Here is a 23,382-nt window from a genome sequence, read left to right as displayed (position 1 = left end):
CATTGAAAAATAGAGGTAAAGTCATTTCACATCTTCGAATAGGATATAAAGACTGGACTTGAAATTCTTTTAAGTTCATAATTCTTTTCTACTATGTTCCTCAAGGAGTCTTCAGTTGTAAAAATGTGTGTCCCGGACCGTCAATATTAAGTTGGTGGCAACATGTAACAGAAGCTTTAAGAATGTACTTGGACCCAGCAGCTCCACCTCCAGGAGGCTCTTCTATGAAATTAGAGCTGTGCAAAGAAATAGTCGTGATGTTCATCACAGGGTTGCTTATAATATCAAAAAAATTAGAAATAGCCTGAATATTGAGCAAATAGGGAATACATGATTGTAATGTATTCATTATGTGCCATTGAAAATGATGTTGTGGAAGAACATTGTCAAAGAAACAACGTATTATTAAATGAATAGGCAGGCTTCAAGACAGTATGTATAGTATGACCCCAGCTTTAATTTAAAAAATATGTATATGTCTCAGAAAACTGAGTGATATTATTTCTGGGTAGTTAAAATTTTTTTCCTTTATTTTTTCTAAATTCTCTGCATTGAATATGCATTTGTTTTTAGTAAAAATATACACATAATGGATATTACAAAAACAGTACTCAAGAAAGTAACTAAGGGGAATTCCCTGGTGGTCCAATGGTTAGGACTTGGTGCTTTCATTACTGAGAGCCTGGGTTAAATCCCTAGTTGGGGAACTAAGATCCCACAAGATGTGCCGTGTGGCCAAAAAAAAAAGAAAAAGAAAGTAACTAAGATTCTAAGTACTGGGAAACAAAGACTGTGGCCACTTACTGATCTTATTCAACAGTCTTAGCTAGGACCTGGATAAGTCATTTAATTCATCTCTGAGGCTTGAAGATTTCTCACCTGCCCATCAGCCAGCTTTGGGGAGAGGCACACTCTCCTGTTGGGACCTATCTCTCAGAGCTTAATCATTTTATAAACACCTAACTCTAGATAATACTTACAGGTTCCATACATTACCTTCCATGACTCTCACAACAGGAAGTAGTAATAATAGTAAGAACACCTGAAATTGATTCACTGATTTCTATTAACCAGGCTCTATGGTAAGTAAACAGTTTACATATATTAACCCATTTTTATTTCTCCTTTACTGACTTCCCTCTTTCTCCACATCCCAGTGGATCTGTTGGCGAATTCTGTCAGTTCCTCCTTCACAACATATACAGAGGCTAATCATTCCTCACCACCTTCTCCACTGCCACTCTAAGCCACATTACTCTCTTGAGCCTGGGCCACTGCCACAGCTTCCCAGCTGGTCTTCTTGCCACTGCCCGCCTGCAGCCTGTTAAAATGTAAGTCAGATAATTTTACTAATCTGCTCAAAACCTTATTATAGTTCCCCTTCCTGCTCAGAAGAAAAGGCTTATAACAATCTATAAGATTCTACATGCCTCTACATGCCCCACTCTTCCTTTGTACTCCCCTAAAACACCTTACCCTCTGACCGCTCATGTTTTATCCTACATCTCTATCACTCAACTTTGCTAAACGGGCTTTCTTTCTTTTTAAAGTTTATATAGTTTAAAATGAAAATTGTATACATTTAAGGTATAAAACATGGTGACTTGATATTTGTATACCTAGTGAAATAATTACTACATGCAAGCAATTAACATATCATCTCACAGCTGCCATTTTTTGTGGGTATGATGAGGGCACCTGAAATCTACTCTCTCAGCTTATTTACAGTGACCAATACAATATTCTTAAGTATAGACCTTATGCCTGTGCATTAGAGCCTTAGACTTATTCATCCTACATGATTGCAACTTTGTACCATTTGACCAGCATCTCCCAATTCCCACCCCACCTCCCACTCCCTCAATCCCTGGTAGCCGCCTTTTTAGTCTCTGCTTCTATAAATTCCACATTTTTTTTTTTTTAGATTCCACATATAAGTGAGATCATACAGCATTTGTCTTTATCTGTCTGACTTATGTCACTTAGCATAATGTCCTCCAGGTTCATCCATGTTGCTGCAAATGGCAGCACTTCCTCCTTTCTCAGAGTTAAATTTCATTTATATAATATATAAAAATATACATATATGACATCTTGTTTATCCATTCATTTGTCGATGGATGCTTGGGTTGTTGCCAAATCTTGCCTTTGTGAATAGTGCTGCAATGAACATGGGAGTGCAGATACCTCTTCAAGATCCTGGTTTCATTTCCTTTGGTTATATACCCAAAAGTGGGATTGCTGGATTACATGGTAGTTCTATTTTTAATTTTTTAAATAAACCTGCAAACTGTTTTCCATAATGGTCATACAAATTTACATCCTTACCAATACTGTATAAGGGTTCCTTTTTCTCCACATCCTCACCAAAACTTGTTATTTGTTGTCTGTTTGATAACAGCCATTCTAACAGATGTGAGGTGATACCTCACTGTGGTTTTGATTTTCATTTGCCTGATGAATAGCGCTATTGAGCACTTTTTCATATACCTGTTGTCCACTTGTATGTCTTCTTTGGAAAAATACCTATTCGGGTCTTTGACCATTTTAAAACTGGGTTATTTGTTTTCTCTTTTTTAAAATAAATTTATTTATTTTTGGCTGTGTTGGGTCTTCATTGCTGTGTGTGGGCTTTCCCTAGTTGTGGTGAGCAGGGGCTACTCTTCGTTGTGGTGTGCAGGCTTCTCATTGTGATGGCTTCTCTTTGTTGCAGAGCACAGGCTCTATGTGTGCAGGCTTCAGTAGTTGTGGCATGCGGGCTCAGTAGTTGCGGCTCATGGGCTTAGTTGCTCTGCGGTATGTGGGATCTTCTCGGACCAGGGATCGAACCCATGTCCCCTGCATTGTCAGGCAGATTCTCAACCACTGCACCACCAGGGAAGCCCTATTTGTTTTCTTACTATGAGTTTTCTGAGTCCCTTATATGTTTTGGATATTAACCTCTTATCAGATGTATGGTTTGCAAATATTTTCTCCCATTCTCTAGGTTGTCTCTTCACACTGTTGATTGTTTCCTTTGCTGTGTAGAAGCTTTTTAGTTGGATACAATCCAACTAAAAAGTAGTTTGGAAGTATTTCTTCCTCTTCAATGTTTTGGAAAAGTTTGAGAAGGATTGGTATTAATTCTTGTTCAACAGTTTGGCAGAAATCACCAGTGAAGCCATCAGGTCCTGGGCTTTCCTTTGCTGGGAGGTTTTTATTACTGATTCAATCTTTTTACTCATTATGGGCTTGTTCAGATTTCCTATTTCTTCATTATTCAGTTTCTTCTTAACCTCACTGGTAGGTTGCATGTTTCTAGGAACATATCCATTTCTTTTAATTTGTCTAATTTGTTGGTGTATAAACGTTCATAGTAGTCTCTTATGATCCTTTGTTTTTCTGTGGTGTTGGTTATAATGTCTCTTTTTTCATTTATAATTTTATTCATTTGAGCATTCTTTTTTTTCTTAGTATAACTAAAGGTTTATCTATTTTATTTTTTTTTAAACCAACACTTATTTTCATTGATCTTTCTATTGTTTTTTCCTATTTCATTTATTTCTGGTCTGATCTTTATTATTTCCTTCCATATGCTAAGTTTAGGTTTAGTTTGCTCTTCTTTTTCCAGTTCCTTGAGGTGTGGAGTTAGGCTGTTTGAGATCTTTTTTCCCCCTTAATGTAGGCATTTATTGCTATAAACTTCCCACTTAGAACTGTGCTACATCCCATAAGTTTTGTTATGTTGTGTTTCCATTTTCATTTGTCTCAAGATATTTTTTAAATATCTCTTTTGGTTTCTTCTTTGACCACTGGTTGTTCAGAGATGTATTGTTTAATTTGCACATGGTTATGACTTTTCCATTTCCTCTTATTATTGATTTCTAATTTCATTCCACTGTGCTCAGAAAAGATACTTGGTATGATTTCAATCTTCTTAAATTGGCTGAGACTTGTTTTGTGGCCTAACATATGATTTATCCTGGAGAATGTTTCATATGTGCTTAAAAAGAATGTGTTTGATGAAACATGCTGTTATGTCTATTAAGCTCATTTGGTCTAAGTATAGTTCAAGTCCAACTTGTTGATTTTCTGTCTGGATGATCTATCCATTGTTGAACATAGGGTATTAAAGTCCCCTACTATTACTGTGCTGCTATCTATTTCTCCCTTCAGTTCTGTTAATATTTGCTTTATATATTTAGGTATTCTGATGTTGGGTGCATATATATATTTATAATTGTATCCTCTTGATAAATTGACCCCTTTATCATTATATAGTGACTTTGTCTCATGACAGTTTCTGACTTAAAGTCTATTTGTCTGATGTAAGTATAGCCACGCCTGCTCTCTTTCAGTTACCTTTGCATGGAATATCTTTTATCAGCTCTACACTTTCAGTCTATGTATGTCCTTAAAGGTAAAGTGAATCTTTTGTAGGCAGCATATTATTGAATCTTGTTTTTTTTTTTAATCCATCCAGCCATTCTATCTCTTTTGACTGGAGAATTTAATCCATTTACATTTAAAGTAATTATTGACAGGTAAGTATTTACTATTGTCATTTTGTTCATTATTTTCTGGCTGTTTTAAAGTTTTCCTGTGTTCTTTTCTTTCTCTCTTGCTGTCTTCCTTTGTGATTTGATGAAGTTTTGTAGTGATATGCTTTGATTCCTTTCTCCCTCTTTTTCTAAGCCTGAGCATTTCTTTAAGAGAAGTTTTAAAATTAGTAGTTTAATCTCTTTACTTGTTATAGGTCTATCCAGATTTTGTAGTTATTCTTTTTCTTTTTAATAAATTTATTTATTTTTGACTGCGTTGGGTCTTCGTTGCTACGTGCAGGCCTTTCTCTAGTTGCGGAGAGCGGGGGCTACTCTTCGTTGTGGTGCACAGGCTTCTCAGTGCAGTGGCTTGTCTTGTTGTGGAACACGGACTCTAGGCACACAGGCTTCAGTAGTTGTGCATGCAGGCTCAGTAGTTGTGGCTTGCGGGCTCTAGAGCACAGGCTCAGTAGTTGTGGCTCACAGGCTTAGTTGCTCTGAAGCATGTGGCATCTTCCTGGACCAGGGCTCAAACCCATGTCCTCTGCATTGGCAGGCAGATTCTTAACCACTGTGCCACCAGGGAAGTCTGAGATTTTGTACTTATTCTTGAGTCAGTTTCTATAGTCTTTATCTTTCTAGGAATTTGTCCATTTCATCTAAGTTGTCTAATTTGTTGACATACAGTTGTTCATAGCATTCCCTTATAATCCTTTTGTTTTTCTAAGATCAGTAGTGATGTCATCTCTTTCATTACTGATTGTAGCTGCAATTGCATTTCAATGCAAAGATAAGATATAACTATGGAAACTGGAGACATTTTTATTCAAGAAAACAAGTGTCTTTGTAAGATTTCAAAAGGAATAATGTAAACTATAGAACCAATAAGATCATCTATCTTAATGAAGGTTTGTTCCAGCAGTGCTGGAACACAGTTCTTAAGAATTGTCTTACAGACCTGGATAATTAGAGGGAACATCTCTGTATTGGGATTGCTACCATTGGAGCCCCATGGCGTTACCAAAAAGCCATGTCTCAACCCATAGAGCAGCTGAGAGTTATCTGATAATGTATGGGAATATTTTATGGCAGAAATAATTTGAAAAGGAGATTAAAATTGTCATAAAATTAACCACCCTTATTCATTTACATGTTAAAATCATGAAGGACAGAATTCACTAACTCTTTATTGCTTTTTTGAATTGTTTTCAGAAAAGCAGTTTAGAAGAAGAAAGGGAAAATCACGACTTCCCAATTCACACAAACCTTGTAGCACAAGAAAATCTGCTAATCATTGAATGTTTAGCTGTAGAATTAATAAGCCATTATTTGGGAATGAGCTAGACTATTTAGGAGAATGATAATATAGGTCTAGGGATTTTTACTGATTGGAGGTTATTCCAGTACATTCAAATTATAACCAGTTGAGGCATTTCCTATTTTTCATATAATTATACAAATGAAAATTGTCTATTTTTTTAAAATATGGTAAAATCAGGCCCTAAATCAGACACCACTCTGAGCTCTGCCATAATACTAAAAATCAAATGTTTGTCTCAGAACAGCAGGAATTTTGGTTGTTTCATTTCATAGTTGTGTCCCAAGCATAGTGCTTTGGACCATGACGGCACCCAATGAATAGTTGTAAAATAAGTAAATGATTAATAGTAGTTGCCTGTCATTATGGTTCCAGTTTAAATAATAATAATGGAAACCTCCTTTTTGTTGAAGAGGTATCATAGTTCAAAAGCAAAATAACCTCTCCCAGCAACTTCCCAAATGCAGCTATGCAAATCCCCTGAAGGATTAGTCCCCTGAGTGATGAAGCACCCCAATTTAAGGTTCCAAAAACTCAGCCTGTCGGAAATATCAGAGCCTTAAAGCATTCACGTTTAAAAACACTGTTGTTGTAAGGATTTTCTTTGATTTAAATGTTGTTTCTTTTGGAAAGGGTTTGTTATTTTTCTAAGCAAGTTAGGTCATTTAACTGGGCAAACCGGGAAAAGGGAAGATTAAAGAAGACATTTTAAAAACAGAAACTATGGTCACTTTTTTGCCTTGACTGAATTTCTGTTGCCTTACATTTAGTTTTACCAATAAATGCTTTTTATTAAAAATAGATTGAAAATATAATTTGATACCAAGAATTTTAATAAGATATTTAATGATACCTTCCTCCCGAGGTCATTATGAGGAGTAAATGCTCTAATGAATTAGAGTACCTCAAGTACACAAGACAATTGTTCAATGTAGGACTTGTTACGGGCAGAGCCTGTCCTTATTTAACATTTTGATATTTTGTTCATTGTAGATTTTCTAAAAGTTATTTTGCTCCTTTAGAACATTGCATTAAGATATTATTTATCTTGATTACTAAGTGTTTTGGCTCTCTCTAAATTTTGTGCCTGATCCAAGTACTTCACCTGCCCCACCGTAATCTTGGCCCTGGTGGATGCCTCTGTGATCACAGCTGACTTAATCACATTTTACAGTGTGTACTATGCCTGATCCCCTTATACAGAAAACTGTTCCACTCTTGACCTGTGGAGAAGCAGTGTCATTAGAGTCAGTCAGTCTTGATTGGACTGGGTTGGTCACCTAACCCAAAGACATCCAATCTATGGGCAGTCCAGTTGTATGGTTAGTCTTGAAATGATGAGATAAGGCCAGTCAGATTCTTTTTTGATGGAAAAGATCTAATTATATTAAAATATGGAAATTGAGCAAAGGTATTTAGAAGTGAAATGAAATTATTTCTGGGATTTGCTTTAAAACATTCTAATAAGAGAAAGTCAGAAGTTTAGCAAAATGTTGATAATTGCAAGCTGGATGATGGGTTTTGGGGGTTTCATTATCTATCCTCTCTCTATTCTTATCTATTTAAATTATAGCTATTATAAAACTAAGCTAATGAATAGTGAAGACAAAAGCCAAATATCTATATCAAGAGTTGTCATTAGGTAGGGTCGTAGGAGGCCATGATAAGCCATAGGCATTCCAAAGTTATGAGGGATTTGAAAGTATGGGTAAGAAGAGGAAGCTGGTCAGCTTAGGGAGGAGAACGGAGTGGTCATTCAGAAAGAGACAGATGCCCTGCCGGAGGAAAGTGGCCCCTGCTCCTTGTAGATTTCCAGTTCCTGGTTCCTTTTCCCATGGGGCCCAGCTATACTATAGCTGCTGTCCTTGAATGCCTATGCCATTACTGATCCCCTTTTGCTTTGTGTATATCTTTAAAAGTTGATTCCCCTTTTTTTGAACTGGCTTGAGTCAAGCCTCTGTTCCTCCACATCAAAATAGGCATCCTCAAAACAAATGATTATTTGTACCTGTTACAGTCAGAATCTGCCCAAGTGGAGTGGCCCTGCCAATCTTGATGTCAAATGGTGTTCAGCATCTCATGAAAGAGGGTTAGGAGAGACGCTTGTAGGAACCAGAATATCAGGTGATCAAAGCCAATCCGTCTTCCCTCCAGGTACAAATGTACCAGGAGAGAATTAAAAGCATTTTCTTAGGAGGTCTAGACAGTGAACAGAGAGAACTGATAGGTAATTTGCCATGGCAGTTTCCTGGGGACCATGTTGATCTAAGAAGTAAATACGGGGCTTCCCTGGTGGCACAGTGTTTGAGAGTCCACCTGCCGATGCAGGGGACACAGGTTCGTGCCCCAGTCTGGGAAGATCCCACATGCCATGGAGCGGCTAGGCCCTTGAGCCATGGCCGCTGTGTAAATATGGTCACTGGACAGTCAGGCTGACCTACAGGCTGTGCGCTAGACCAGTGTTCTTGCCTGAGGTGTTTTACATTCTGAGTGCTACCAATGCAAGGTAATCTCCCATTTGGATAAAGATGAAAGGCTTAGAGAACACCCCCCTCTCTTTGCCCTTCAATTTACCACAAACAATAAAGGGTTTCTAGTCATCTAGCTTTCTAGGAGGTAATCCAGGAAAGAAGCCAGAAAAAAGAATTCCAAAGGGGAATGTCAAGAAACTAGTTATCGGAGGAAGTTAGAGCAGAGGTGAAATGCAGAACTTGGTGTTCATGGTAGGACAGTCCTCAGAGGTGTGGGTGAATGCATCAAGGGCACCAAAGGGAGAGGGGCCAACTCTGCAGCCTTGGTGTAGGGGGATCTTGCTAGAGCTAGAAGATGTAAATCTAACTCAGGGAAATCTGAATTGGGAAAGAAAATATATTTGTTCTTCAGAACTGAGAAGAGGGGGAATGGCCCACTTGGCTCCTCTCAGGAAAGTGAGGGGCTGCCATGTACTTCCTGGGTGAAACAAGGTCACATACTTACAAAAAAAGGAAGAGATATGGCAAAAGTGAATACAAGTACCTGTAAGTTTAAAGAAGAAAATAATAATCAGTCATGCTCCACCATGCAGAAAGAATCATCCTAAACAATATAATTTATTTTCTTAGTTTTTATGCATTTACTGGGTAGAAATAATAATATATGCTGATTTTGAGTGTCATTTAATACAGGAATATTCACAAATCATATAATCTAAGAAGAGGCATTTAATAATATATAATGTCTATCAATGGATGATTTATTGTCTTTCTTCATTAAAAAAAATTCCAATGAGTTAAATCATTTAACATGAGGCTTAAAAATGATTAAATGATTAAAATCATTTCTCAAGTTCTTTAGCAATGAAAAAGTTCATTATGTCATTCTATGCAATGCTGCTTTTGTGAAGAGGGAGAGAAAAGACCTTTTGTTTAGTAATTTTCTTGGCACAGGGTCTTCGTTATATAATAAGCTGAGCCATTGTTAGAAAAATCTGGACAAGAACAGCACCAGTTATTGTTATAAGTGATCATCAAATAAGGCAAGAGATTCCATATGAACTGTAGGTTAAAGGATATGGCTCAAGAAAAATGCTTCTTGGTACTAAGAGAGGAGTGGGAGCTGTAGAGGAATAGCTAAGTTAACACTTCAGGGCTGTGTCACTTGGGATGCTTTTTTGACTCTAAGTGACAGAAAAATCTGGCTCATTTGGATTAAATAATAAATGCACCTAGTATTACACTGCAGGCCCAGGTTTGGTTAATTCACCTAATCAATAATGTCAGCAAGGACCTAGGCTCTTCTCCTCTTCCAACTTTGCCATCCTACATATATTGGCATGGTCCTCAGGCCAGCTCCTCTCAAGGCTGTGTGATGACAGCAGCAGTTCCCAGACATGGCAGGTCCAGAAATGGCAATGACCAGGGAAGATGAGCCTGTATTCTATGAGATGTCTCTTTTTAAGAGTGGGAAAACTTTCCTAGAAGTCTCCACCTGTGGACTTCCGTTATATCTTATTGGCCAGGTTTATGTTGTATGTCCATACCTAAACTAATTACAGGCTGGAGGTGGCCCAACCACAGTCCACACCCTGTGTCTGGGAGAGGCTAGCTTTCTTTGAAGCTCGTGGCTATATAAGGAGATGGATATGAACAAAACTGGGGTAGTGTTGGAAAGGAGGAAGGAAGGAAGATGTTGGGTAGCAACCAACAATATCTCTCCTAAAGGCTAAGTAGTCTCTGTGCTATACAATGTGCCAGACAACACATACAATCTACTGAATTCCCGAGTATGGTTCCAAACTGTGTAAGGGAAGCCCTGCTCTTTTGTGCATGTGTTGTTAATTTTGATTATTTCATCAGTCAGTGTATGTCTTCCAATAACGTCCAGGAAAAGACCCTGGGGGCTTCCCTGGTGGCGCAGTGGTTGAGAGTCAGCCTGCCGATGCAGGGAGCGCGGGTTCGTGCCCTGGTCCGGGAGGATCCCGCGTGCCGCGGAGCGGCTGGGCCCGTGGGCCGTGGCCGCTGGGCCTGCGCGTCCGGAGCCTGTGCTCCGCGGCAGGAGAGGCGGCGGCAGTGAGAGGCCCGCGTACCGCAAAAAAACAAAAAAGAAAAGACCCTGGGCTGATCTATTTTCTGAGTCCTTGACTATCTGAGCACGTCTTTCTGTTGCCTATATTAATCAATAACAAAATGGTTAGATACAAAATTCATACATCACAATCCTTTTCCATCAAAACTTTGTACATCCAGTTGCACTGTTTTCTGACAGTCAGCATTGCAAAGAAGTCAGAGATTAGACTAGTTTCTGCTTCTTTGTAAGTAAATTATTATTATTTTTTTAACCTGAGTACCTGAAAGATTCTTTTATCTCTTAATTCAAAAATGTGCTCAGGATCCATCTAGATATAGGTCATTTTCTTTAGTTTTACCTAGAATATCATGAGTCTTGTCAGTCCGCATACTCAAATATTTCTCATAAGAAAGCAATTTTCAATTGTGTCTTTGATTTATCTCAGTTTCTCTTGCTCTTGTTCTTATCATGCTTATTAGGTTGAATCATGTTTTCTATCCTCCATGTCTACCATCTTCTCACCCACCATTTTTATTTCCTCATTTTCCTCTATATTATAGAAGAATATCTCAAGTGTGAGCTCCAGAATACTAACTTACTTTTCCATAGGGCTAGTGCTGCTTTTTACTCATTCCAATGTATACTTCCATGCTATAGCATTTAACACGAAACAATATATTTTTGGTGTTGTTAATATTCTTATTTACGCGTCCTATCTCTCATTGCTGTTCACCTCACTCATGTCTTTGTATCCCATCCTTTTGTCTCTTTGTGACTATCTGCCCCTCTTTCCTGGAAGCCACGTCTTCTTGCATCTTTCTGAGGATATTACAGAGTTTCCTAAAAATGTTTTCTGGTTCCCCTGCAGGAGGCCATTTTCATCTGGTCTTCTTCTGTGTAATGGTTTTTCATGTTTCCAATGACAGTTTTTCTTTTTCTGATTACTCATTTTTGAATGAAAAGAGAAAGAACTAGTTTCAGATTCACCCACAGACACGGTGCGTAAGCTTTAGTTGATTCTATTTATTGGACACTGGGGTAATGATGGAATCTTCTCAGCTCTGTGAGTTGATGAGAACTGGGTGTCTGCCCAATTCTGATAATTTAGCTAGCATTCCCATCGTATGGTTCTGTTGAGCTAGGTTTCTACCTCCGTGTCTGGTCTTTGATACCTTCGTCACTGTGTGTTGCTACTGGGACACTTCTTTACACATCAGATACAGCATTTTATTTCTCATGATTGTTTCTTTAAGAATATAATGAATCCAACACTCCCCATCGCGTACATTTCCTAGAATTAGTCTCTAAATGAATGTTGAGAGATGGAGATGGCAAAAAATGTTTATATCAACTAGAAATGTCACACCCACATGGTAAAAGGATAGCTGCCAGGTTTCTTGTGGTGTAGACCCCAGGTCTCTAATTGGGAAATGGAGCAGCCAGGAGGAACAAAACCTCATCCTGCCTTCTTTTAAACGATCAGAGATCCTCTGTTTCTTGGCGGGAAAGCCAGGCTGACAGCCAATTGTTTTCCCTGCTCATTTAAAAATTTTAAGTGTAAATTCCTTCTATGGTAACTGATTTTCTGTTGGTCTTAGCCTTTGGTGGTAAATGGGGTTTTTATCTTTCTGTGGCTTCATAGGTACTTTAGAAGAAAATGAGGCAAGTTTCTACCAGGGCAGTCAGTCTAGAGCTGTTTAATATCAGAAGTAAAAACCAATAGTTCTAGTTGACCCAAACTACACGTGAGCCAATAATGTACTTGGCTGCTAAAAAAAAAAAAGGCTATGTTAATATACAGATCAACACAGGCAGTACTCTCATTACACTCTGCCTTGTTTGAGTTGCATCTGGGAGCTTTGGGTTCACTTATGGCCCCTATTGTTGATAAAATCTCCAAAGGTTCTTTTGCCACTGAGTCCGATCGCATATTGCTCACTGCACGACAGACAATAAATCAAGAGAGGAGTTGCTGGGGCAAGAAATAGGGACTTTATTCAGAAAGCCAGCAGACCGAGAAGATGGTGGACTCGTGCCCCGAAGAACCATCTTGCCCGAGTTAGAATTCAGGTTTCTTTTATACTAAAAGTCAAACATTTCCTGGTTCTGGTCATCCATAGGTGGGCCTGGTCATCCATAGGTGGGCCTGGTCAGGATGTTTCCTGTGAGCTAAACAAAGGTATTTTAGCTTAATGCTCGTTACCTGGGAGGCAGAGTTCCCAGAGATGGGCCATTATGTATAATTTAAGCTTATAGGTAGCATCCCTTTAGTGAAAAACTTCTAGTAGAATACAAAATGTTCTTCCCTATTACACTTTGATGAATAAGAGCAAGTTCAAAAGTAAATAAATAGGGCTTCCCTGGTGGCACAGTGGTTGCGGGTCTGCCTGCCAATGCAGGGGACACGGGTTCGTGACCCAGTCTGGGAGGATCCCACATGCCGCGGAGCAGCTGGGCCCGTGAGCCATGGCCGCTGAGCCTGCGCGTCCGGAGCCTGTGCTCCGCAACGGGAGAGGCCACAATGGTAGAGGCCAGTGTACCGCAAAAAAAAAAAAAAAGTAAGTAAATAGGATGCTAAAATTCTGTGTAATATGTTGAGGGAGTGGAGGTATTTAACTTTGAAAAAGAGGTGATGTGGATAGGGAATGGGGGAGACCTGATAACTGCAGTAAAATATTTCAATGGTGGTCGTGTGGAAAAGGGATTCTACTTATTCCGGTTTGCTCCAAAATGCAGGACAAGGGTCAGTTGGAAGAAGTTACAAAAAAGTGGATTTGGCTCAACATAAGGTTGATTGGTGGTGGAGTGGACACCTCACAAGGAAGGCTGTGAAACACCTGGCTGTTTCTAGAAGATCCTGGCTGATTACCCAATGGAGGAAGCTGCGGAAGCAATTCTGATATTGGGTGGGAAGTTGGGTGAACCTGTGATCCATATTTTAATGATCTTGGTTTTGAAGTTTTGCCCTTGAGGTTTCTGCCTTTTCAGCTGGATGAGTGACTCTGCTTCTCCTGAAGCACTGAAAGCACTGAACTGTGAGAACTCAGCTGCTCTGAATACTGGGCTCCATCCAGACAAACGAGGACCCAGGAGAGGCAAGTTCCACTTTCTCCTGTGCTCTACAGTTCCCAGTGCACACAGTAGCAAAGGCTACTTCAGAAGCAGCCTGGGACCAAGCTTCTGTCAGCAAAAGTGGGGGGTGGAAGCAAACAGGTGGTTTCTCTGTCGTCTCGTGCAGTCCTCACCACGGCCCAGGGAAGTCGCTTCCCGGACAAAGGACCCAGGACAACTTCCCAAGAGCAAGAAGATATTCATTCACGGAGCCAGTGGAGGCTTCAGAGTTTTGATATAAGAGGAGATCAGGGGCAACAACTGGGTTGGAATGAGCACCTGGAGACTTACCATGGAGCTGCATTTGCCTCTTCTGCATTTTCTAATGATGTGTTTAGTGACATTTTAAAGAGTTGATATATGTGGTGCTATTTTTATTTTGTTTCTGGGGTGGCTTGTGGGGGCAGATGGAGATGAGGATAGAGTCCCTCCGTCCCACCCTCACGCACTCCTTGGCATCATGTGGGGCGAGTCAAGATTTAAATACTGGTCTGATTCCAAAGCCAGGCTGACCTCGTGGTGAGCAGAAAAACCTCTTTAAATGTTACTAGGGATTTGTTTTGTTTTTGTACTTCATTTAAACTAATATAACTAAATAAGGCAGGAGAAAGCAGACTGCATGATTTGGCCTGTTTTCCTGAAGACTCCCCAAATACAGAAAGCTGGCTGGAGGCTGGCCCGTCTTCACTCCTGCACTGCTCTGGCTCCAGCCCCATGCTGGCCCCTGCCTCTGACCTGCAGGTGCTGCCCCTGCTTGCGATGCCCGCAGGAGGATCCCCACCTGCTGCTTCCCAGGCGGGACGCTGCAGTCAGTCTGGGTCAAGGCTGGAATCCTTTTTTTCCTTTCCTCTTACAAACAAAAATTCCTCCCCTGTTTGTCCTATTGGGCTTGCTGTCCCAGATGTGTCAGGAGTTGGTTCTCGTAAAGCAGCCCAACCAAGGGGCTCTTCCACTGCATTACATAATGGCAGGGTTCACGTCACTTTTCCATTGGTTTTGGACTGTGCTGCCTAGTCCTTTGGGGGTGTTCTGAAGTTCAAGCTCTTTCAGAGCCAGGAGAGAAAAGCCCAACAGCAAAACAAGTGGAAAGAAAGAGAATACTGGCCATGTGGTCTTGGGTCTTCTCCGATATGCCTGCCCATGTCTGTATTTTGTTTCTGGAAGGTTGTGAATGGTCTTCTTAATGCTAGGTCTAGTGTTTTTTGCCCTCATTATCAATCCTCCTCTCCTGTTGTTGGACATTTAAGACTGCTGAGAACTTTTCTGCTCAAGGATGTGCCTCCCTTGATTTCTGTAAGGCTGTACTTTGGGAGTTCTCCTGTTTCTCTAATCATCCATCTTCTTTCTTTAGCTAAATATTCTGATTCTCTATCCCCTTTGCCCTGCCATTCACCTTCAACCTGACATTCCCTAAGAGCCCTTGTAGGCCAACCTTCAATAACAAATAGTTACAAAAATTATAATGGCCCAATCACAAAAGAAGTCTATTTCTCACTCGTTTTTTTAGTCCACAGTGGCTTTTCCTATTGGCAGGTGGGTTTCCTCCACCCAGGGACCCAGGGCCCTTCCATTCTATGACCCTACTATCCCCCTCAATATTACCTTCATCCCGCTAGCTTAAGAGGAAAAAGAGAATGGAGAACGCACATCTGCTTTAAGACTTTGGCCTGGAAGTGACCTCTGCTCATTCTCTGTAGGAGAGAACTAGTCATATGGCCACTTCCAGATGCAAGGGGAGTTGGAAAATACAGTTCATGGCTGGGAAGCCCCTTCCCCAGCAGCAGCTCTATGCTATGGTAGGGGAAATGGATTTTGGAAGACAATTGCCGTCTCTGCCATGGCCCTTGAGTTTTCTCACAAGACTCTCACCCTTGGTGAACTCATCCATTTTCATAGTTTCCATCTTTATCCCAGCATTAGTGACTTCTAAATCTCTGTTTCCACCATCAACCTCACATATATATCTAGTCTTGTATCTCCAGCCTTCTCCTAAACATCAGCCTCCCTCCCCTAAACTTAACATCTTTCCCCATCCAGAGCCGGCTCTCGTTCTGGTCGTCCCCAGTTCTGTCAGTGGATCACCATTCTTCTGGCATCATCTATAATTCTTGCCTTTCCCCCAGGCCCCATAGCCAGTGCCTCTCTGAGGCCTCACTGATTTGTCCCTTTTCCTAACTCCAGTCTCTCCCTCTTTTCTGATCTATTTAGAATGCTTTTGACAGGCTAATCTTTCTAAAACACTTTTATTATATCACTGCCAAGAAATTCTCCTTAAGAACCTATGATTCCTTGTTGCCACTTTAGAAATGTGTAAGAGTTTTAAATAGTAACAGCCTATAAATAAGACAGCTTGTTAGGCAAAATAGTTATTTTTTAATCTGAAGGGCAAGTCAAGTTCAGTGTGATGAGATATAACAAGCAACAGATGAGGAAGCAAGAAATCATAATTCTAGCTCACCCTCCATCTCTACCCAAATCTCAGAGCCTCAGTTGTTTGTTTTTTAAAATTAAGAAGGTAGCATCTTTCCTGTCTGAAATCTGTGGGCTAGGATAGATGATCTCTTTTGGTTCCTTCCAGCACTAGGATTGAAGATGTTAAAAATGCAAACTCCCTGCCTAAGTTTTAACCAAACTTTGACCCCACTTCCTGTCTAACCCACACACTGTCCTGGATGCTTCCTCTACTCCATCAGGTTGTTTTCTCTCATTGCCCCACGTACGCTGAGTGTAGCTGGACCCAGTGTCTGCGCCATGTTGCTCCCCTCATCCAGAATCCCCTTCCCTTCCCCTCTGCCCATCTAAGTCCCACCCATTCTCTCGGCACCGTCAGGAGCCAACTGGGCCACCTTGGAGGAGTTGAGGCATTTGGAAGGACATTGCCACCCACCTGGTTCGGCCACTTAGGAGCTCGGTGACCTCAGTAACATCTGTAACTTTTGCTTTGTACAATGCCTTCACTACATACTTTAGTCCTATAATTGCTCACGAGTTAGTTTTGTTCCCCAGTGGAAATCTAGAAAAATGACACAGATGAACCTATTTCCAGGGCAGGAATAGAGACGCAGACATGGAGAATGGACATGTGGACACGGGGCGGGGAAGGGGAGGGTGGGACAAACTGAGAGAGTAGCATTGACATATACACACTACCATATGTAAAATAGCTAGCTAGTGGGAAGCTGCTGTATGTCACAGGGAGCTCAGCTCGGTGCTCTGTGATGACCTAGAGGGGTAGGATGGGGGTGGGGTGGGAGGGAGATCCAAGAGGGAGGGGATATAGGTATACGTATAGCTGATTCACTTCATTGTACAGCAGAAACTAACACACCCTTGTAAAGCAATTATACTCCAATTTAAAAAAAACCTGGCTGGTTGGATTAATTGCTGATTAATGGATTGATTCAATCAGCAAGATTTGCATAAAGTTGAACCATATGAAGTTGTTGATATTTGACTGCTTTTGACCTACAAAACACAGCAGTTTTTGTAAACCGAATCAAGTACTCTAAAAATATTTGTTATTCTTTCCACTCAGCTTAGTCAAATCCTCCAAGGCAGAGAAACCAACATCTGAGAGTAAGAGTTGAAACCGCTGTGGATGTAATTGGCAAGTTTTCTTTCAGTGGCCATTGTCCGTGCTGTGATTTAGGGGAAAGAGCTACACCCAGGCGGATGGCGCATTCTAAACAGTGGCTGCCCACCTCAGAAGGCTGGTCCTGGGGGTACAGAGAAGCAGGTGGCTCCAGACTGTGTGAGAGGATTAGAGTTTATGCTGTAGTTATGTCTCAGGTGGGCCCATGGTTTCATCTGCACCAGGTTGAAGGCTTTGTGCTATTTGGAAGCACAGATCTTAGACCCAGGTTTTGGTAACTGGGCATTCCTACCTTAACTTTCCACAAGGGAACCAGAGTCACTTGAATTAAGACCTTAGGAATCCAGGTCCTTCCATTGTCTCCTTTCTGTCCCTAGAATTCACTCCTTATCAGAACTATAATAACATGGGCACTGTGCAACGCGTGAGGGGTTCTGGGGGAGAGAGAACATGAGTTTTGGAACCAAGCAGATCTGGTTTAAAATCCTATCTCTGCCACTTACCAGATAAATAAACTTGGACAAATTACTTGATTTCTTTTCTTTTTTTTGGCCACACCGTGTGGCTTGTGGGATCTCAGTTCCCTGACCAGGGATTGAACCCAGGCCACGGCAGTGAAGGCCCAGAATCCTAACCACTGGGCTGCCAGCGAACTCCCTATTGATTTCTTGAATCCTCAATTTTGTCATCTGAAGGGGGGATAAAAATGGAATAAAAACAACAACTGAGGTTTTCATGAAGATTAAATGAGCTAATACATGCAAAATGGCTAGATATTATCTAATGCATAGTAAGCCTTCCATAAACAATAGCTATTATTATTCTAAAATGAGAGAGTGAGCAGACTAGGCCTTAATATTAGTATATGAGTGTTTCAAATGAGGGATGCTTTACTTGCTGATCCTGGTGACGTCACTCCAGGCCAGGTTGCTGGAGAGGGCTCACACCCCAGGTGGTCGTGCATGTCAGAGGTGAGCCCTACTTGTGAGGGTTTGAGGCTGGCTGACAATGCTAGGCTTCTGTTAAATACTCAGCCCCCTCCTTACTCAGCCAGGTCCTTCATTTTCAGGCTGGGTCTGGGATGCCATCACCAGACAGGGTTAGGCTCCGTGAAAAGTCAACCTGGCTGTCCCTATGATCTGCTTCATTGACCATGGACCACAAGGCTGGGACATCTTAGTTGCTACTGACCAGCCCCATCAAGCCAGAAGAACCCCAACTTGGCCCCTTTTGTGTACATTGTGGAACAGCTACTCAGGGCTCCAGAGGGGAGTCTGATGTCTCACTTGCCCTCTGTTTCCTTTGTCTTCATTTCTGCATTGTGGGAGGACAGAGGTTAGAGTTGAGGAGGGGATGCATGGCCAGGAGGGCAGGAAGGAAGCTTGGCACAGCCAGTCCTTATTTATCTCCAAAGGAAGGAGTTCTGTAGGCCCCATTGCCCTCTTCCCTCCTGGCCCCCATCCATAAGGGAGGATGCCTTTCCGAGCAGCTTCACCTGATGAGCTCCTGGGCTGCTGTGTATATGAGCCAATCTAGGCAGCCCCCAGTGGCCCCATATATGTAGTCACTAACAACAGCATGCTGAGGAGAAGCAGGGGGACCCTGTACCAAGCCCATCTGCTTTGTTTCTTTAGATCCAAGACAGGCAACCAACCATCTGGCAACAAGATGGTGTTTGGAAGAGACTGTGGGTTCCCTGGGTGGGGTTGGTGGGGGGGGTGCCTTGTGATGTGCTGTGACCATGAGGTAGGGGACCACTCCAGCTTACTTGCAAAGCCCCAGGGAGTCAGAGCACAGTGACTTCTGAGGCTCTGGAATCCCACAACAAGTGCTGCCACTTCTTACCATATACCTTCCCCAAACATGACAGGAATGCAAAACCTCCTGCCCTAATCCGTTTAAATTCACAGCCTGGGAGGAAGTTGCTATAGCACCAGATTTTAGGGTCTTGCCTTTTTATCTTCTTTTAAGTTTTTAAAAACTTTGTTGGCAAAGATCTTAAGGCCAGAGAGTCGAAAGCCAGGGTCCAAGTTTGCAGGTAACAATGGAGGCTGAAAATGACAAATGTTAGAAATGGAGCAAACAATGTCATAAGGTATATTAAGAATAAGAAAATGTTAAATATGACTTTGTGATGCATGGAATAATCTGATATTGGATGATGACACCACCCATCCTTATACTCCTTTTCTAGGAAATAATAACTACTAATGTTTTTGAGCACTTACTAGGTATCAGAGTCTGTTCTAAGTACATTTCATGCATTAGATCATTTATTCCCCACAACAGACTCATGAAAGAATTACTATCATCATTCCCATTTGATAAAGGAGAAAGCTGAAGGTCAGGGAGATTAAGTAACTTGCCCAGTGTCACAGAGCTAGTAAATGGCAGATTTGAACCCAGGCAGTCTGGCACCTCAGTGCCCTGTCTCCTTTACCAGCTACACTGCCTCTCTAAACATAAGGCCTTCAAGGCCATGGTCAAGTCTTCCAAAATCCAGCTTTCTATTTCTCTTCTCCACCACTCAAGCAAGAGTAGCAGGGTCTGCATATGAAATACACTTACGAATGAGCCAGTAAATTAATGAAAGACTTACCAGCAGAGGCAAACTTTTTGTTAAGAACCCCTTTGATGTTCGATCTAAAATACTTGCCCTTCTTACTACAATAACCCAAGGTCAGTGACTCATTCAAGACTTCAGCTCTCTCCTTTCCTCTCATCAACATACTTCTCACACTTCCCACCTTGAATTCTTTCTGAGCTCCTGCACGAAAATACAAAAATGGGATTTCAACTTACTTTTTTTTATATGGTTTTGCTTATCACATGGATCAAATCAAGTTCTGGAACCACAGTTACATTGGGAAAGGCTACTCACCAACCCCAGAGTCAGTAGGGAGAACCCAGGTTGTGGGTTACACATGGCAGTTTTTCAGTGAAAATGTTTTAGGTCTTTACTGTCTCACAGATGAAGTGTAGGAGCTGTGGCTCTTCTTCCCATTGCTGAGCTAGGGAAACTGAGGAACACAGGTGTGGCTGTCCAGGCTCCCGTGGGCAGAGCTTGGGGACTGTCCTGAATGCTGGTTCAGGATGCTGACTGCAGGCCGTTGTCTCCCTGCTCTAGGTGTCCTCAGGACTCCCTGGACATCTTGGCCTTCCCCCTAAGTCCCTCAGGCCACCCCTTGCCCTGGCAGAGGGACACTGCCAATTCTGCTCTTGCAGAGGAAGGGAGGCAACAATATATTTGTTCTTGCGCTCTTCATTCATTCTGATTTTTTGGCCGTCTGGCGGGGCCAGAAAGTGAGGCAAGTCCGAGATGGTGCTGGCATTTCTTGAGCCTCTGGGGTTCCCTTGTGGGCTTAGAAGTGGAGCAATCCAGAAAGTCTAAAGCTTGTCTACCGTGTGCCTGCAACTGGGGCCTAGTCCAGATGACATGGGCCTCTTCAGGTCCCTCAGATGCTTAGGGTGGGTCCAAGCAACACTGAAAAGGATCCAGCAAGTTCCCAGTCTGGTCCACACCCATAATTCCCAGAGCCGAGTGACTAAGAGTGTCAGAAGAGTGTCAGTACTAACTCAGCCCTGACGCCTCCCGAGGAAAGGGTGTTTCACATGAAGGGCTGTGTTACCTGTGAGCTGGAAATAAGTTCTAGACCTTTCCACCCAAGATTTCACTTTCACCCTGGGGTTTGCAATAGGAACTGGCATTCTGCTACTATTTGCAACGAGAATATAGTGACATTGCCACATGTGTGAAGACTCCTTCGTGAGGAGTCATGGTGTCCTTGACCACCCTCTCTTCTCAGCCAATTTTTTATTTATTAACCAAAGAAGAGAGAAGAAGGGTGGGTGATGTACATGGGATTAGGGGTAAAGGGGGATATCTACATAGCCCAGAGGCCTACCTGTGGGAGACTGTGGACACGGTTCTCAGTCACACACTGCAGGTGGGTGCACTTGGCTGATCCTAAGTCCAGGGATCTTTCCTGATCTCAGTACCTTGTGCTCTGATACAGTTGAGCTCTGGATCTTTAAGCTGAACAGCAAATTCTGTTCCAGCCCACAGGTGACACTGCCTTCCCTCGGGGGGTGATTTAGCACCAAGGTATCTTCTGAAGCCCTGAGTCAAAAGTCTGCCCCAAGCCTCATCCATGGATATCTTGGAAGATGTGCTTTTAGATTCAGCTGAGACCTGGCTGAGTATAACTGAGAACAAGAGTGTAGACCGTCTGTTCAGAGCACACACTGATGTTCACAGACATTCCCCGCAGGAACTTCTCAAGAGGAGAGAGAGTGCTGAGTGCCGACAGGATCCCAGCCTTCCCATGATCTCCAAAGCTATCGTTATTTATACATTTATATATAAATGTATAGATGATTTACATATAAATTCTGGATGTTCTGAGGCGGATACTGCAGAGCACAAGTTTTGGAAACAAGCACACAGCTTTTAAGTAGCTTCTCATCTTTCATATATCTGTGCCTACTTTTTACTCACAATATTTGTTTATTGCTGTATTTTTATTAATAGCTCATGAGTTCATGTAAATGTCCATCTACAGAGAAATGATAAGGTGAACTATGGTACATCCGTACAATGAGACGATCTGTGGCCATTAAAATCAGAATAATGACATGGGGAAGTGCTTATGACATTTTTCTAAGTAAGAAAAGCAGACTAAAATTCTATGGGAATTCCCTGGGGGTCTAGTGGTTAGGATTTGGCACTTTCACAGCTAGGGCCCGAGTTCAATCCTTGGTTGGGAAACTGAGATCCTGCAAGCTGCGCTGTGCGGCCAAAAAAAAAAAAAAAAAGAGTTTAAAAACAAAAAAGCAGACTAAAAATTCTATATGAACTGAATTTTGAACCCCTCCCCCGACAAACCCAATAAAAAGCAATGTTTTATATAGATGTATGTGTGTTTATATTGAAAAAGGCTTCAGTCATATATACCAATATTTAGGCAATTATCTTATGTTTTCCTACATTGGTTATGTATTAATTTTTAAAATGTTATTGTGTTTTTAAAAGGACACTTACAAATTGTATATTTTGAAACCTCCTGGGGTGAGACCCTGGACCTTCCACCAGCACCTGCAAACTGTGTACTGAAATTAAGTGCTGATGACATAGTTTGGGCCCAGGGACCACAAGCCAAGGATCACCAGGGTCAGGGCCGCAACCTTCCCTTCATAGCCCTGAGCTGATTAGCCCTCAATCAGCCGACAAAGTAAAACAATACCTTTTGTTATCAGGGCAGCATAACTCACATTCTTAACCGCTCCTCGGGTTATCCAGGCCTCTGCTTTGCCGCTCCTCTAGCCTGGAGCCGGTCCACATTCAGGGACCAGCAGGCAGCACCTGTGGGGGAGCTCCAACACCTGCTGGTGGCCAAGGTCTGCTGACCCACAATAATGCCCTTAGAGGCAAAGGGTCCTGTTTACCCTCACCTTAACAAATGAACCCCAAGGGTGAGCTGGAAGGGTGAAAGGAGTCACAAGATGGCAGCACTCAGCCCGAAAGATATTGAAAAGGCTGGTGGTGATGGGGTGGAGGGTACTGTGTGGGATTCCTGCCAGCCACGCTCACGGGGTCCCAGACATCTCTCACGTCAGCCAAAAGCCCCACTGATCATTGCCCAGATGCTGAACATAATAAAAGCCCCTTTCTATGCCCTCCCAAAGAGACAAAGCATGAGGCCTAATCCCCTTTGGATGTCTTCGTTTCTGAGGGGATTTTACCCTTAGGGTGATGTAGAGCATTTGGCTTTTGAGAGCCTAGAGGGCACATGGGCAGTGCAGGTGCTAAGCAAAGGTAGCAAAAGTAACAAAAGATACCACTTATTCATTCATTCATTCATATGTTCACCTAATGCATATTGAGGGTGTACCGTGAGTTCTGGGGTTATAGCAGGGAACACAACAGATAAGTACCCTGTTTTCATGGAGCTGACATTCCAGGGTGATGGGAGAGAGATGATATGTAGGCAAATAATAAATTATACTAAACGTTATACTGAAGCTATAACATCATGATGTAATAGAGAATACCTGAGGGCAGGGGTGCTGGTTCCTGCATATTGCCACCAATGTCCATCAGGGGCCACGAGAGGACAGCGGGAAATGATTCTCAGTAAAGTAGGAGATGCCCCTCTGCCAAGAGTGTTAAAATTCAAATTAGGCCACCGTGTGTGTGTGTGTGTGTGTGTGTGTGTGTGTGTGATCTTATACTTGGGCTCTCCACTATAGCCTGAATTGTTTCTCCTCCTGAGATTTCTCACTGACTGGTAAGGAGG

Source organism: Neophocaena asiaeorientalis, unplaced genomic scaffold (genome assembly GCF_003031525.2).
Source record: "Neophocaena asiaeorientalis asiaeorientalis breed wild unplaced genomic scaffold, Neophocaena_asiaeorientalis_V1.1 scaffold317, whole genome shotgun sequence".
Lineage (NCBI taxonomy): Eukaryota > Metazoa > Chordata > Mammalia > Artiodactyla > Phocoenidae > Neophocaena > Neophocaena asiaeorientalis.
Note: the sequence above shows the minus strand (reverse complement) of the source record.